Source organism: Lissotriton vulgaris, chromosome 6, assembly GCF_964263255.1.
Source record: "Lissotriton vulgaris chromosome 6, aLisVul1.2, whole genome shotgun sequence".
Lineage (NCBI taxonomy): Eukaryota > Metazoa > Chordata > Amphibia > Caudata > Salamandridae > Lissotriton > Lissotriton vulgaris.
In genome coordinates, this window is record NC_141694.1 from 156,735,372 (window position 1) to 156,747,380 (window position 12,009).

A 12,009-nucleotide genomic window follows, 5' to 3' on the forward strand; every position below is an offset into this window, starting at 1 on the left:
ACCCCCATTTTAGGAGGGCTAATGCTGCTGTTTCTTTGACTCTCTGCATTGACATTCTACTGACCAGAACCCAGTGTATGTGTTCTGAACCCTAAACATGTTGAAATCGGTTAGAATTCTAATTAGCACATTAAACTTACCTTTGAGTCCCCTGTATATGTAGTGGTATTAAGGGTACCCAGGGCCTGCATGTCAAATGTCACAAGTGGTCTGCAGTACACATTGTGCCACCCACTACTGTGACACTGAAGACATGACTGCAGACCTAGCATTGTAGCCTTGCAGCGACAGATTTAAAACTGCAATTCAATTTGTCCAGAAAAACCTTTTTGATAGGTCAAAACCACCAGTTTTAATACTAATAAGTCACCACTATGTAAGCCTTACAAGCCCTAAAGCAAGGAGCATGATAGGTAAAATCAGGACATGTCGAAAATGTATTTCATACATTTCCTTACAGTGAATAAGCCCTATATGCTATTTTTACTGTAACAAAGCTTGCTGTTCAATAGGAAAGCAAAGAATTACATTAATACATTATTAATGCTAATTTCAGTTATGAAACAGCGAGAAATATATTTCAAAGATTCTTTTAAGTAGTTATTTCAAAGTCAACTTAAGGATGTATGACATCACAACGCATGATTTTACATCGCATGCTTTTACATCGCAACTTTTACAACGCATGCCTTTACAACGCATAGTGTTGAGGGGTGCTGGATAGTGAATAGTTTAATTTACTATTCCAACTCCAGTCCCCGTGGATAGTAGGGAAGGTGTTGGATAGTAAATTAAATATATTCCCTATCCTAGAGCGCCCCCCAGCGCAATGCGTTGGAATGGTTTGCGTTGTAAAAGTTGCGATGTAAAAGCACTGCGTGGTAAAAATTGCGTTGTAAAGGATGTTTCCCTCAATTTAATGGTAAATGGAATTTGTGATAACTATTAAGGAAAAATTACTTTTAGAAAGTTATCATTTTTCTGCCCAAAGTCTCTGGAGGCTGGTTTGCATGAGTTCCAACTGTCACCTGGCAGCTGCGGAGCCCCCCTTGATGAGGTGTGGAAATAGCTCCCACAGAAAGACAAGTGCCTTGGATGTTTGGAGATGTTTATGCTCCTCTGGCAGGATGGCTCTCTGGGCTGGGCCCAGGAACTTGATTAACTTCAAAGAGGCATACCCTGTCACAGGAAAATGTTGGCTGAACCCTGGGTAAGCTATCCTTTGTTCCCCCAGTCAGGCAGGCACCAATACCAGTGGGAAAGGAGCTGCCCCTAAATTGGTTTGAAGTGACCACAGAGAGGGGTTGCTCATTTCCCTGGCCATAACCCTGGGGTAGGCCCATGGGCTCCGCACAAGGGCAAAAGACTTTCACCATCTTGAACTTGGGCAGAGAGGGGCACTGTGGGAGTGTCTACAGAAAAGCACACAAAATAGTGCAAACGTCGGTTGGGTTACCCCGGAAACATTTTCCCTATTAGTTAGGGAGGGGCCAGGAGTCACCCCCTACCACAGGCTAGGAATAAATGTGGAATCCTTTCAAAGTGCTACTGGACCTGTGGAAGATAAAAGAAGGACTGCATCTTCTGTTAGGCTACAGAGCTATAAAAACTGCAAGAAGCCCCCTTTTCCTAAAGAGCCTGGCTGACCAGTTCCAACTGGACCTGCACTGGACCCTGCTGGTGGCTTCTGCAGGAGTGTGTCTTGACCCCACCCCCTATTTCCTGAGGTCCTCAGACTCTTGTCTGAGTCAAAGTGTACTCCTTTTAACAGCCGGAAAAACGAGGGACACTGAACTTTTTGGCTCCAAAGACCTCCAGAGTATTGGGACAAACCTGCCAAGTCAATCTGACGAAGGTGCATTGACAATTAGCTGAAAATGTAGGTGGTTCCCAATGGGAGGTTTTCTGTAGCAGCAAATTTGTTTCACAGGGAAGTCACAGAGAGGGTTTTCAGTGTTGTGGATGCTTGTTCTGCTACAGCTTGCAGGGTTGTCTGTCACGATTTGCTCCCTGTGCTCTCGTGCCCTCCACCAGGGGGCCGAATCGTGGGACTATCCACTGTCATTATAAGCTTCTGGACCCTCCCATTAATTTATATACTGATTTCCAGCCATTTGGACGTTACTTGGAAATTGCCATCCATTCCCAATCTGTGCCGGGTATTGTGAAATTCAACCTGCTCATGCCTGTAACTCCATTACCAAAATTCCCTGCTCACTGCTTCCTCTCTACCCCTGTAGGCCAAGGATGGGTGGAGGAATTCATCTCACCTGCGGCTGGCTCCTGCTAGCCTGCTCACAGCTAATGCATATGATTACTGTGAGCTCTTTAAGCTCCCTTCAGTCCAGCGTTGGTCATTGTAGATGTGGTCCGGTGAGACCAACCCTTGTTTCCTGAACCTTTGTAATCCTTGTTTCCAGAATTCCTGAGCTATACCTATTCCTTGTGCCTGAATTAGCACTGCCATCAGGGCTGCCTTGTTTCCAGAGTTCCTGGGCTATGGTTATTCTTTGTTCCTGTTCATGTGCTGCAGCTATTTCTTGTTCCTGATTTGCACTGCTTGCAGTGCTTTCTTGACTCCTTGTTTCCTGAGCTGTAGCAATTTTGTGTTTCCAGAACTTGCACTGCCTTTCAGTGCTACTTAGATGCCAGAGCTATAGCTAGTCATTGTTCCTGAATTAGCACTGCTTGCCTTGCTTCCTAGATTACTTGATCCAGAGCTATTGCTATTCCTAGTTCCTAATTCCTAGCTACCTTTTTTCCTGATTCAGCACTACTCTAGTGCTCCCTTGAGCCTCTCTCCTTCTGTATTTACCTTTTCCCAGACCCTGCCTTTCTTCCCATTACCTTTGTTTCAGTTCCTAATTTGCTGTCTTTCCTGTTGTCTTGCTTCTTTAACCTTGTATGTTTCTTACTTGCTTTCTGCCAAGTGCCCCCTGTGATTTCCTTCTTTTCCTGTTAAGCACTACTCCTTGCTAGCTCCTTGTCTATCATGCTTGTGTTTAGTTCTAAACGCCTTGCTTTTACTGCCTTGTGGGTCCCTGTTTGATCGCCAGGATCCGTGGGCACAGCTAACAACCTAGGTGGTGTTTCTTGTTCACTGTGAGTATTGTCTTTGAGTTACATTTATAAGATCACCGTAGGTATCAGCACTACAGACCCTGACTGTGCATGCATTTCCCATATGTGGGTATTTGCAGTCAGTATCTGTAACAACAATTGTGGGTGAGGAACTTACTGAGCTTCAGCCTTACAGTGTGGAGCTACCAAGTGCTTTACCCCACACTCCCTGTATTGCTAATGTTTCATATATATGTCTTGCACATCCATCCTGGGAGTAGTTATTCTGAATGCTAAATCCTCTCTTGTGTGCCTATCCATTCTGAGTTCTAGATATCTTGTTCTTTTGTGCAGGCATCCCCTTTAAATCCCTTTTCTCCTCTGACTTCTTGTGTCATCCTGGACAGTGCTGTGCTAATCTTTTTGCTTACATGTTTTACTAAGTCACCAGTCCTTGCCCACATCCCTGACTGTGTCCCAGACAGTCCCTGCCCTTGTCTGTAACAATGTCCAAATGTAGAAGCCTTCATCAGCTGAAGGCGTCAAAAGTATCTGGAGACTCTGATTGACCGTGAATTTTGATTTTTTTCCATTCTGAGCTTTCCCACCAAAAGCCAACAGCTTTTGGTGGGAAACTCCTGCAGGATTTTCAAGGCAACTGCCTGATGCCTTGAAGATTTTTGATCTCCATTTTAGAGACTATGGGGCCAGATTTAGAGTTTTGCGGGTGAGTTACTCCATCACAAGGGTGACGGATATCCCGTCTGTCGTATTACATAGGCATTATATCCTATGGCACTTGTAATATGGCAGACGGGATATCCATCACGTTTGTAATAGATTTTCCTGTACGCTGAAGTCTAAATCAGGCACTAAATCAAAAGGTACAACTTACATCCATGTCGAACCTGATTTCTGTATCCAACCCACAGTCCATTGCAGTCAGCCTGAAATCGTACCTGAGCTGCAGTCAAGTACAACCAGATGAACGTAGTTGGTGCTTAATGCTTTTTGAGCTATATTCCAGGTCATCTTATTTGATTTATGTTATTTTGGTGTCATTTTGTTAATAAAAATATGCTCTCTGCTTATATATTATACACAGATTGTTCTGGTGTTGTTTTTTTGACTTTTTAACTCCTTTTGTACATCCAATTCTTTACAAATGTTTGGACCCAAAGCTTGTCTGCTCTTTGCCTCAGCAACCAAGCACACTGCGCAAGTGAATAGGAATGTCTCCTCATGAAGTGTTGATGGAGTCACCGATGCAAAATCCTTCTATTCTAGCTGCTGCTCTTGTGAATATCACAGATGAACAAGTTCTCAAATACTGTGATAATTGGCGGATGTGGTACACTTTATCAGTCGTCAGGTCAATGCCGCTCCTCCAGTTGGACAAGAGTCTCCACTTCATAACCTGAACCCTACAGACTGGGTTAACGTTAAGAAGCATGTTTGCAAGCTGTGACTGGAAGTCTGTTGGAGAGGCCCATATCAGTTGATCCTGGTCACATACACTAATTCCTGGGGTCCGCCCAAGTTCGATATTTCTGAGGCATTGGAAGAGGGAGAAGAAGACCAGTCTGAAAAAGCGTCAGAACCTCAACAGTGGCGAGAGAGGAAGGACTGTATCACAATTCCAGTCACAACCGAGACACCAAACTTTGGACTAAGGATGCGCCTTTGCCAACACAGCGAGAACTTGAAGAAAACTCAATCAAATCAACCTGTATCAGTACAGTGTGCACACAATTCCCTTCATTAACTTAAGGGCCACAGAATATTACGGGGAGAAAGGTAGTCAGGTGCTGACATTAGGAAGGGTCCATCGTTGTATTTTTGTTACTTACTTCTGTTCACCCTCATTAGCACTGACACACCCCATATCTAGATCATATACTCATATTTTTGTTCTAGTGAGACCTCTGTAAAAAAGGTTGTCTCAAGCATGACCAGCTTTAAAGATAGACGCCAGGAGCTTGCCCAGGACTTATTCACACCTGGGGCCAAAACAATTGGCACAACAATTCCCAAGGAAGATGGCCTTAAAGCCAAATTCAAAAAATTGGAAAAATTAAAGATGAACGAGATGTCCCGCTGGTGGGATGGCACCACCTTGGGAAAATACTTAGAGAATGAGAAAATCCCACGTGGGTTGAGGATACTTATCTTCCCCACGTTTGAAGACTTAGATACTGACCAACTGGAAGACTGGGAAAATAACTTACGGAACGCCTCTTTCACAATGATGCGTATCCTAATTAAAAATGCTGAAAAGAAGGGAGCAAAAGCTCAGCAAGAAATAGAAGAACTGGAAAAGGAGATAGCACAATCTGAACTAAAAGATGTGATAAAGAAAAATTATGCCATACTAGACGGGGTGCTAGAAAAACATCAGATCTATTTAAGAGATAAAAAATTGAGGAAAATCAAGAGGGACGACAAGGACTATAGTGATGGGAGGGTATATACTTTTTCCAAAAAGTACGACAAGGTGAAAGTCCCGGGAGAGGGCAAAAGACAGAGAGTTGAGACTCCCGAACTGAGTTCCGCAAGTAGCATCACATCACTCTCCTCAGCCGCAAGTTCGGTCTCCATAACTGAACCCATAAGTTCTAATGCAACTGACATAAGGCCCAATAATTTTTTATTGGAGATGGAGAGGTGGAGGCTCGGGGCACGACCTGTGCACAAAGAACCTCCAAGACAAGAAGGGGAGGGAGGCACTGGCAGAAACGCAAACAGAAACTCGAAAAAACCAAATCTAGAACCAATGGAGAGAATAACAAGATCCAAAAAGAAGGGGAACCCACAACAATAGCTAGAACAGATAATGATACTATAGTAAGATCCATTGTTGTAAATCTATCAAAGAGAGAACTTAAGCAAGATGAAATTTCTGTCCTCAATAAGGGTCTAGGATTTTGCCCCAACCAAACGGGTGGGGATGTGGATTTGTTTGTTGATCTAATGAAATTTGTTCGACTGGTTAAATTGAAAGATCATTTTGCACGTAATCCAACTAATCATGTTAACTTGAACAATGTCAATCATGTCACGGATTATACTGTTAATGAAATAAATACCATTCAAGCAATGATATCTGTGGAACTCGATACATCTATTGATATTGAGAATGTGAGAGATGAACTGAATATTGTTGAAGATGTACATATTGAAAGTGGATTAAAACCAAGATCCAAATTCATTCCTACAGGCACTCATCCAAACATTGAAATTTTTCGCGAAAAAGTTAGTCAATCATTCTACCAAATGCTTGATAATCCCAAACGTACTCCTCCTTCCAAATACAATCTCACACGCATTGAGTCTGAAGCCCTAAAAAGACTCCAGTCAGACGATAATATCGTTATTCGAGAGGCAGATAAAGGTGGCAACGTGATCATCATGAACAAAGAAGATTATATGAATGAAATTGCCCGTCAACTTTCTGATTCCACCTGTTACACCAGACTTAGTTATAACCCTATAGAGGCTCTCACATCTCATATAAATATGAGACTTGTGGAATGGCGAGAGATAGGCTTGCTTAGTGTTGAGGAGTGTCAATACCTCACAGTAACGGCCCCATCCTTTCCTTGTATTTATATACTCCCCAAAATTCACAAGGGAGGCCCCTTCCCACCAGGCCGCCCCATTATTTCCGGGGTCAATTCGCCCACGGAAAGACTGTCAGAGTATGTGGACACCTTCATCCAGCCCATGGTACAAAATCTCCCGGCCTACTTGAGGGACACCAAAGATATACTGGGTAAACTGGAGGGTTTCACTTGGACAGATACCCCTCATTTCGTCACCCTCGATGTAGTTGGGCTTTACATCTGTATAAAGAAGGAATTTGGGATAAGGGCCCTGGAAACCTTTTTGGAAAAAAGATCAGCAGACCACATGTTACATAATGGTGTCCTTCTTGAAATGACAGAAATCATACTGTCAAAAAACTTCTTCTTGCATGACTCGACATGGTACCATCAAACGCAAGGGACTGCGATGGGTTCCAAATTTGCTCCCGCTTACGCCGGCCTTTTCATGGGCTGGTTTGAGCGGGAGCATGCATGGGGTCGCCACGCAGCCAAATGGATGAACAATATAATTTTCTGGGGTAGGTACATCGATGATGTGATAGTGATCTGGGATGGACCTACCCCGGATCTAGTGGATTATTTTGGTTACCTCAATGATAATCCGTTCAATGTCCGCTTCACGATGACACACAATCAGAGTGCCATCGACTTTCTCGATGTCAAACTCTTTATAGAGGATAACAAGATCCAAAGCTGCACTCATCGCAAGGCGACTGCCTGCAATATTTATTTATTTATTTATTTATTTTGACATTTATAAAGCGCGAACGAAGGCCCGTGGGCATCTCGGCGCTAAGTAACTGCAATATTTAGCCAGCAAGGGGGTTTAGGAGATTATTGATTAAAAAGCCAAGTTTTGAGGTTTTTTCGAAAAGACCATAGAGACGTGCTGGTCTTGATCGAATGAGGCAGTGTGTTCCAAAGTTTTGGAGCAGCCACAAGGAATCTTCTGTCACCCCAGTTGACAGATTTGGTTCGGGGGATCATCAGGTCCAGGGAGGTGGAGGAGCGCAGTGCTCTAGATGGACAGTAAGGGGTAAGGTTCTGAGTGAAGAACGCTGGAGCAACGTTATGTAGAGCCTTATATACCAGACATAAGGTCTTGAACATAATCCTCTTCCTCACCGGAAGCCAGTGTAGTTGTCTTATGGTGGGAGAGACCGGATGGAATTTGGGGATTCGGCCTAAGAGTCTGGCGGCTGCGTTCTGTATAGACTGCATTTTTGTTAACACTCTCTCCTGGGCCCCTAGAAACAAAGCGTTACAATAGTCTAGGGTGGAGAGCACCAGGGAGCTTACCAGTGTTTTTGCCATGTTTTCAGGTAAGAAGGGCAGAATTTTTTTGATGAGCCTAAGTTTATAAAAGGCTGAAGAGGATATCTGGTTGGCATGTGGAAGAAAGTTCAGGCGGTTGTCGAACGTAACTCCCAAGTTCCTCACTTTGTCAACCGGGACTGGGGGCTGGCCCATGGATGACGGCCACCAAAGAGGGGACCACTCTGGAGAAAGATTGCCGAAGATTACAACCTCCGATTTATCGGAGTTTAGCTTCAGGCAATTGTGTGACATCCAGTTCCCGATGGCCGACATGCCCTGGTTAAACATGTTGGCTTTCTGAAGTCCGTCATTTTTGACGGCAAGGACCAGTTGAGTGTCATCAGCGTATGAAGTGAGGCACATCCCCGACATGTAATCGAGAACATCCCCTATGGGGAAATGGTCCGGATGCGCCGCAATTGCAGCACGGAGGATACTTTCCTACACAATATTCAAGAAACGGAAAAACGGTTCCTGGAGAGGGGCTATCCTAGGAAGACCCTTGAAAAGGCCAACAAAAAAGTCCAAAACATACCAAGACAAAGTACTCTAGCACCTAAAACTAGACTAACAGATACCAGCAGACCCCTTTCATTTAATACACAGTATTCTGATCAAAGTAGCAAAGTCTTTAACATCTTAAGAAAACATTGGCATTATATTGCAGACATACCGAGCCTACAGGATACGATCACCAGGACACCCAAGATATGCTACAGGAGAGGAAAAAACCTCCGTAACATACTCTGCCCAAGCTATATAGAATCCAAAAGACGGACCAACTGGCTCACATCCCCTGCTAAAGGTTTCTTCACATGTAGTGACTGCAACATGTGTGCACTAGGTAAAAACAGAACCAAGGAATTCTGCTTCAATTACAACAAAACCTACACAATAGATCATTTGATTAATTGCAACACCAAATATGTTATCTATATCTTGGGGTGTGGTTGCAACAAGATTTATGTTGGCAGCACCAAGAGAGCCTTAAAGATCCGCATCCAGGAACACGTCCGTGCAAGACGCAATGGGGACATGAGGTACCCTATGACCTTCCACATGCAGGAATTCCATAAAGACACAGACAACATGTGGTTTATGGGCATTGACCATCAACCCATCCACTCAAGAGGAGGAGATAGGGAACTTGCACTAAGACAACGGGAGGCGGGTTGGATATGTAGACTACGATGCATAGAACTCGGTCACAATACCGAGGATGAGCTACATTATTTCCTAGATTAGCCCGCTGAATCTGATCCCCGTCTTCCCCGTTCATGTTCACCATACAGTTTAAGACTCTACCCATGTATCAAGTATTGAAGGATTACTCCCTCCTATGCTTATAATGATGATCATATTAATGTACTGCAAACCTGAAAAAAAGCCCTTCCCCTTGTGGAACAATGTGGCACTCTGCTCCCTCTCACGCTCATCATGGTTGTTACTCCAAAAGTTTGTAAATACAATGTTTATAACCTTTCTTTGTTTACAGTTTAGCACATTATAATCTCATTTCTGTCTCTCTGCACTTTGCTGCCCTCCACCGCCTTCCCTCTTTACGCGTTAGAGGCTCCTAATAACCTGGGTTGAATGGCTATAAAATAGGCAGGTTATGTTTTACGTCTCTTTTTATGCGGACGAAGCTTGATATAATCTCATTCGTTCTCCCAACCTTCAGCCTTATGAAAATGGGCTGTAGACACGGATTTGGGCAGGTTTGCACTTATTGGACCCATAGAAACGCGCGCTTGACGACTTTTTGACGGTCTCATAGTATAGGCAACTCTATTAAAGACTAACAGGGCTTGACTGTTTACATTCTTTCTTCCCCATAGGGAACCACACCAACCGCGAGACACGTTCCCATAACAAATTCCCCCTTAACATCACAGACAGGAACATAGGCAAAGATGGCCGCCGCACTCTCTTCGGTTTCCCATTGACCACAAAATTGTAAACCTCATTGCAACATGCCTCCCTCCCTTACTATCAAACTCTTCCAAAAACAACGTTTTCCCGCTCTTCCACCCAGTTTAATCCAGCAGAACAGTATTACGACTCCCAAGCTCTCGTTCGCATTTCATCCGGGTATTATAAAATGTATGCCGTTTTCTCTCATAAATGCCTTCTACATTTCACATGGCATTTCTACTGGGACTATATAGGAATTTCGGGCGCCAAGAAGGGTGGATATCCCCCAATACGGGCACAAGTGGAAGAGGGTGTGCATGCAAGCCTGTGTCTTTGTAGACACTACAATATGGCCGCCACCTCTACTTGTATTTCAATCGCGCATTACCCGCACTCAGCGCCTTCGCTTTTTGGCGCGTAACTGTCAGGTGTAGGCTTTCAAACGTAATTGACCTTAGCATATAAAGGACAAGATGTGTTCACAACGCTTGAACACATCGTCTTTGCGGGTGTTTCGGCGGGACGAGGGCTGTGGATGGGCGCCGGCTGCTTTATTACGAACGGTAAGGGTGACTGCAAAATCTGAAACAATTGTGGGATCCATGTTCTTTCCCCTCAACTCTGTTAGGACTCGCTGTAATAGCGGTCCCCAACCAATTGCCTTTTTTGCACTAATCTGTTATTAGGCTATTTTTCTCTCCTAGACCAAGGGAACTCCTGCTAAACACAATGTTTCCACCAAGGGAACTCCTGCTATATACAATGTTTCCACCAGTTGGAATCTTCTTTAAATTGCTAACTACTTCAATTATTACATTATATAAACCTCATCACCATTGTTGTTAATACTGTTTACATATATGTACAAACGCTATGGGGCAGATTATATATTCATTGCTCCACATTCCTAAAAATAGATAGTGGGACCCTCCTTGAGCTATTGTCTCCAAAGATGTACACCTAGGTTACATATATTTTTGGAAACTGAACGTATAAATGCTGTTCCATGAACCTAATAAGTTGTGCCACACTAATAGACAGCACCTTATCCATTTGCTCTCCATTTGGCAGGCCTACTGGAACACAGTGCCCACACCCTCCTCCCTGGGACAGATAGGACCACCTGTCCTCTGCAATTCCTACAAATTACTCAGGTAAACACCATGTTGAATACGTTATTCTTCTCTCCCTTAGTTTAAAATGTGTAAAATACCCCACCCTTCAATTACAAAGCCCTCACATAGGGGATGATTCTGCTTTCCTTCTATATGTTTTACAGAACACGAATTGAGTCATACACAAATTAAGGTTGCAAGAACGTTCTCACTTACTGTTCAGGAACCCTGCAAAGCACTGTCCTCACCGTTCGAAAATATTTTTACAGTAAGTAGATTGATGCAATGGATATTTAGACTTAATTATAGGGTACCCCCCCCCGCTATCTGTATTATTCCACCGCTAAGTCAAAAAAGCACTGCTAACCTAGCCGCCAAACAAAACAACGATAAAATTTAAGTCTGTTATTTTCATTTTCCTGTATTCGTGAAGGTTCAACCCTGACTGTTCGACATTGGAAGGAAAATATATATTCCGGCTCGCACATTAGGACCACAGTGTCTGGGAAGGCGCCCCTTGGACCCCCGTTTCTTTTACACTCGCTTAAAAAGCGACGTATCAAAACTTTAAAAGGTAACTTAATGTTTGGTTTCATGCTACAAAGGTTTTCTAAGTTAGTGGCCTCCTTACCCAGGGGCTTAGTTGGACCCTAAGTGCCCCACCCTCCTTCGCTCAACAAATGGCCAAGTCTGATTCAGTTGCCAGAAATAATAATAAACCTTTAATATACCATTAGCCCATTATCTATCCGGATCTTTCTCCTAATGTGCTTTCTCCTTTCTTCTCTGTTCTTCTTTTCCCGGTCTTTGGTTTGCCATGTAAATCCTCTGTACAAACACAGGCTTAGCATATACCTTATGCCTTATGTACATGCTTGCCAACTGCTCAATGGAATCGTTTGCTCCAAATGTAAATAGCCCAAGGAATTACTCCTTGCAACTGTAAATAATGTATATATATTTGTACATATTCCTGCGTATACATATAGGCCCCTGCC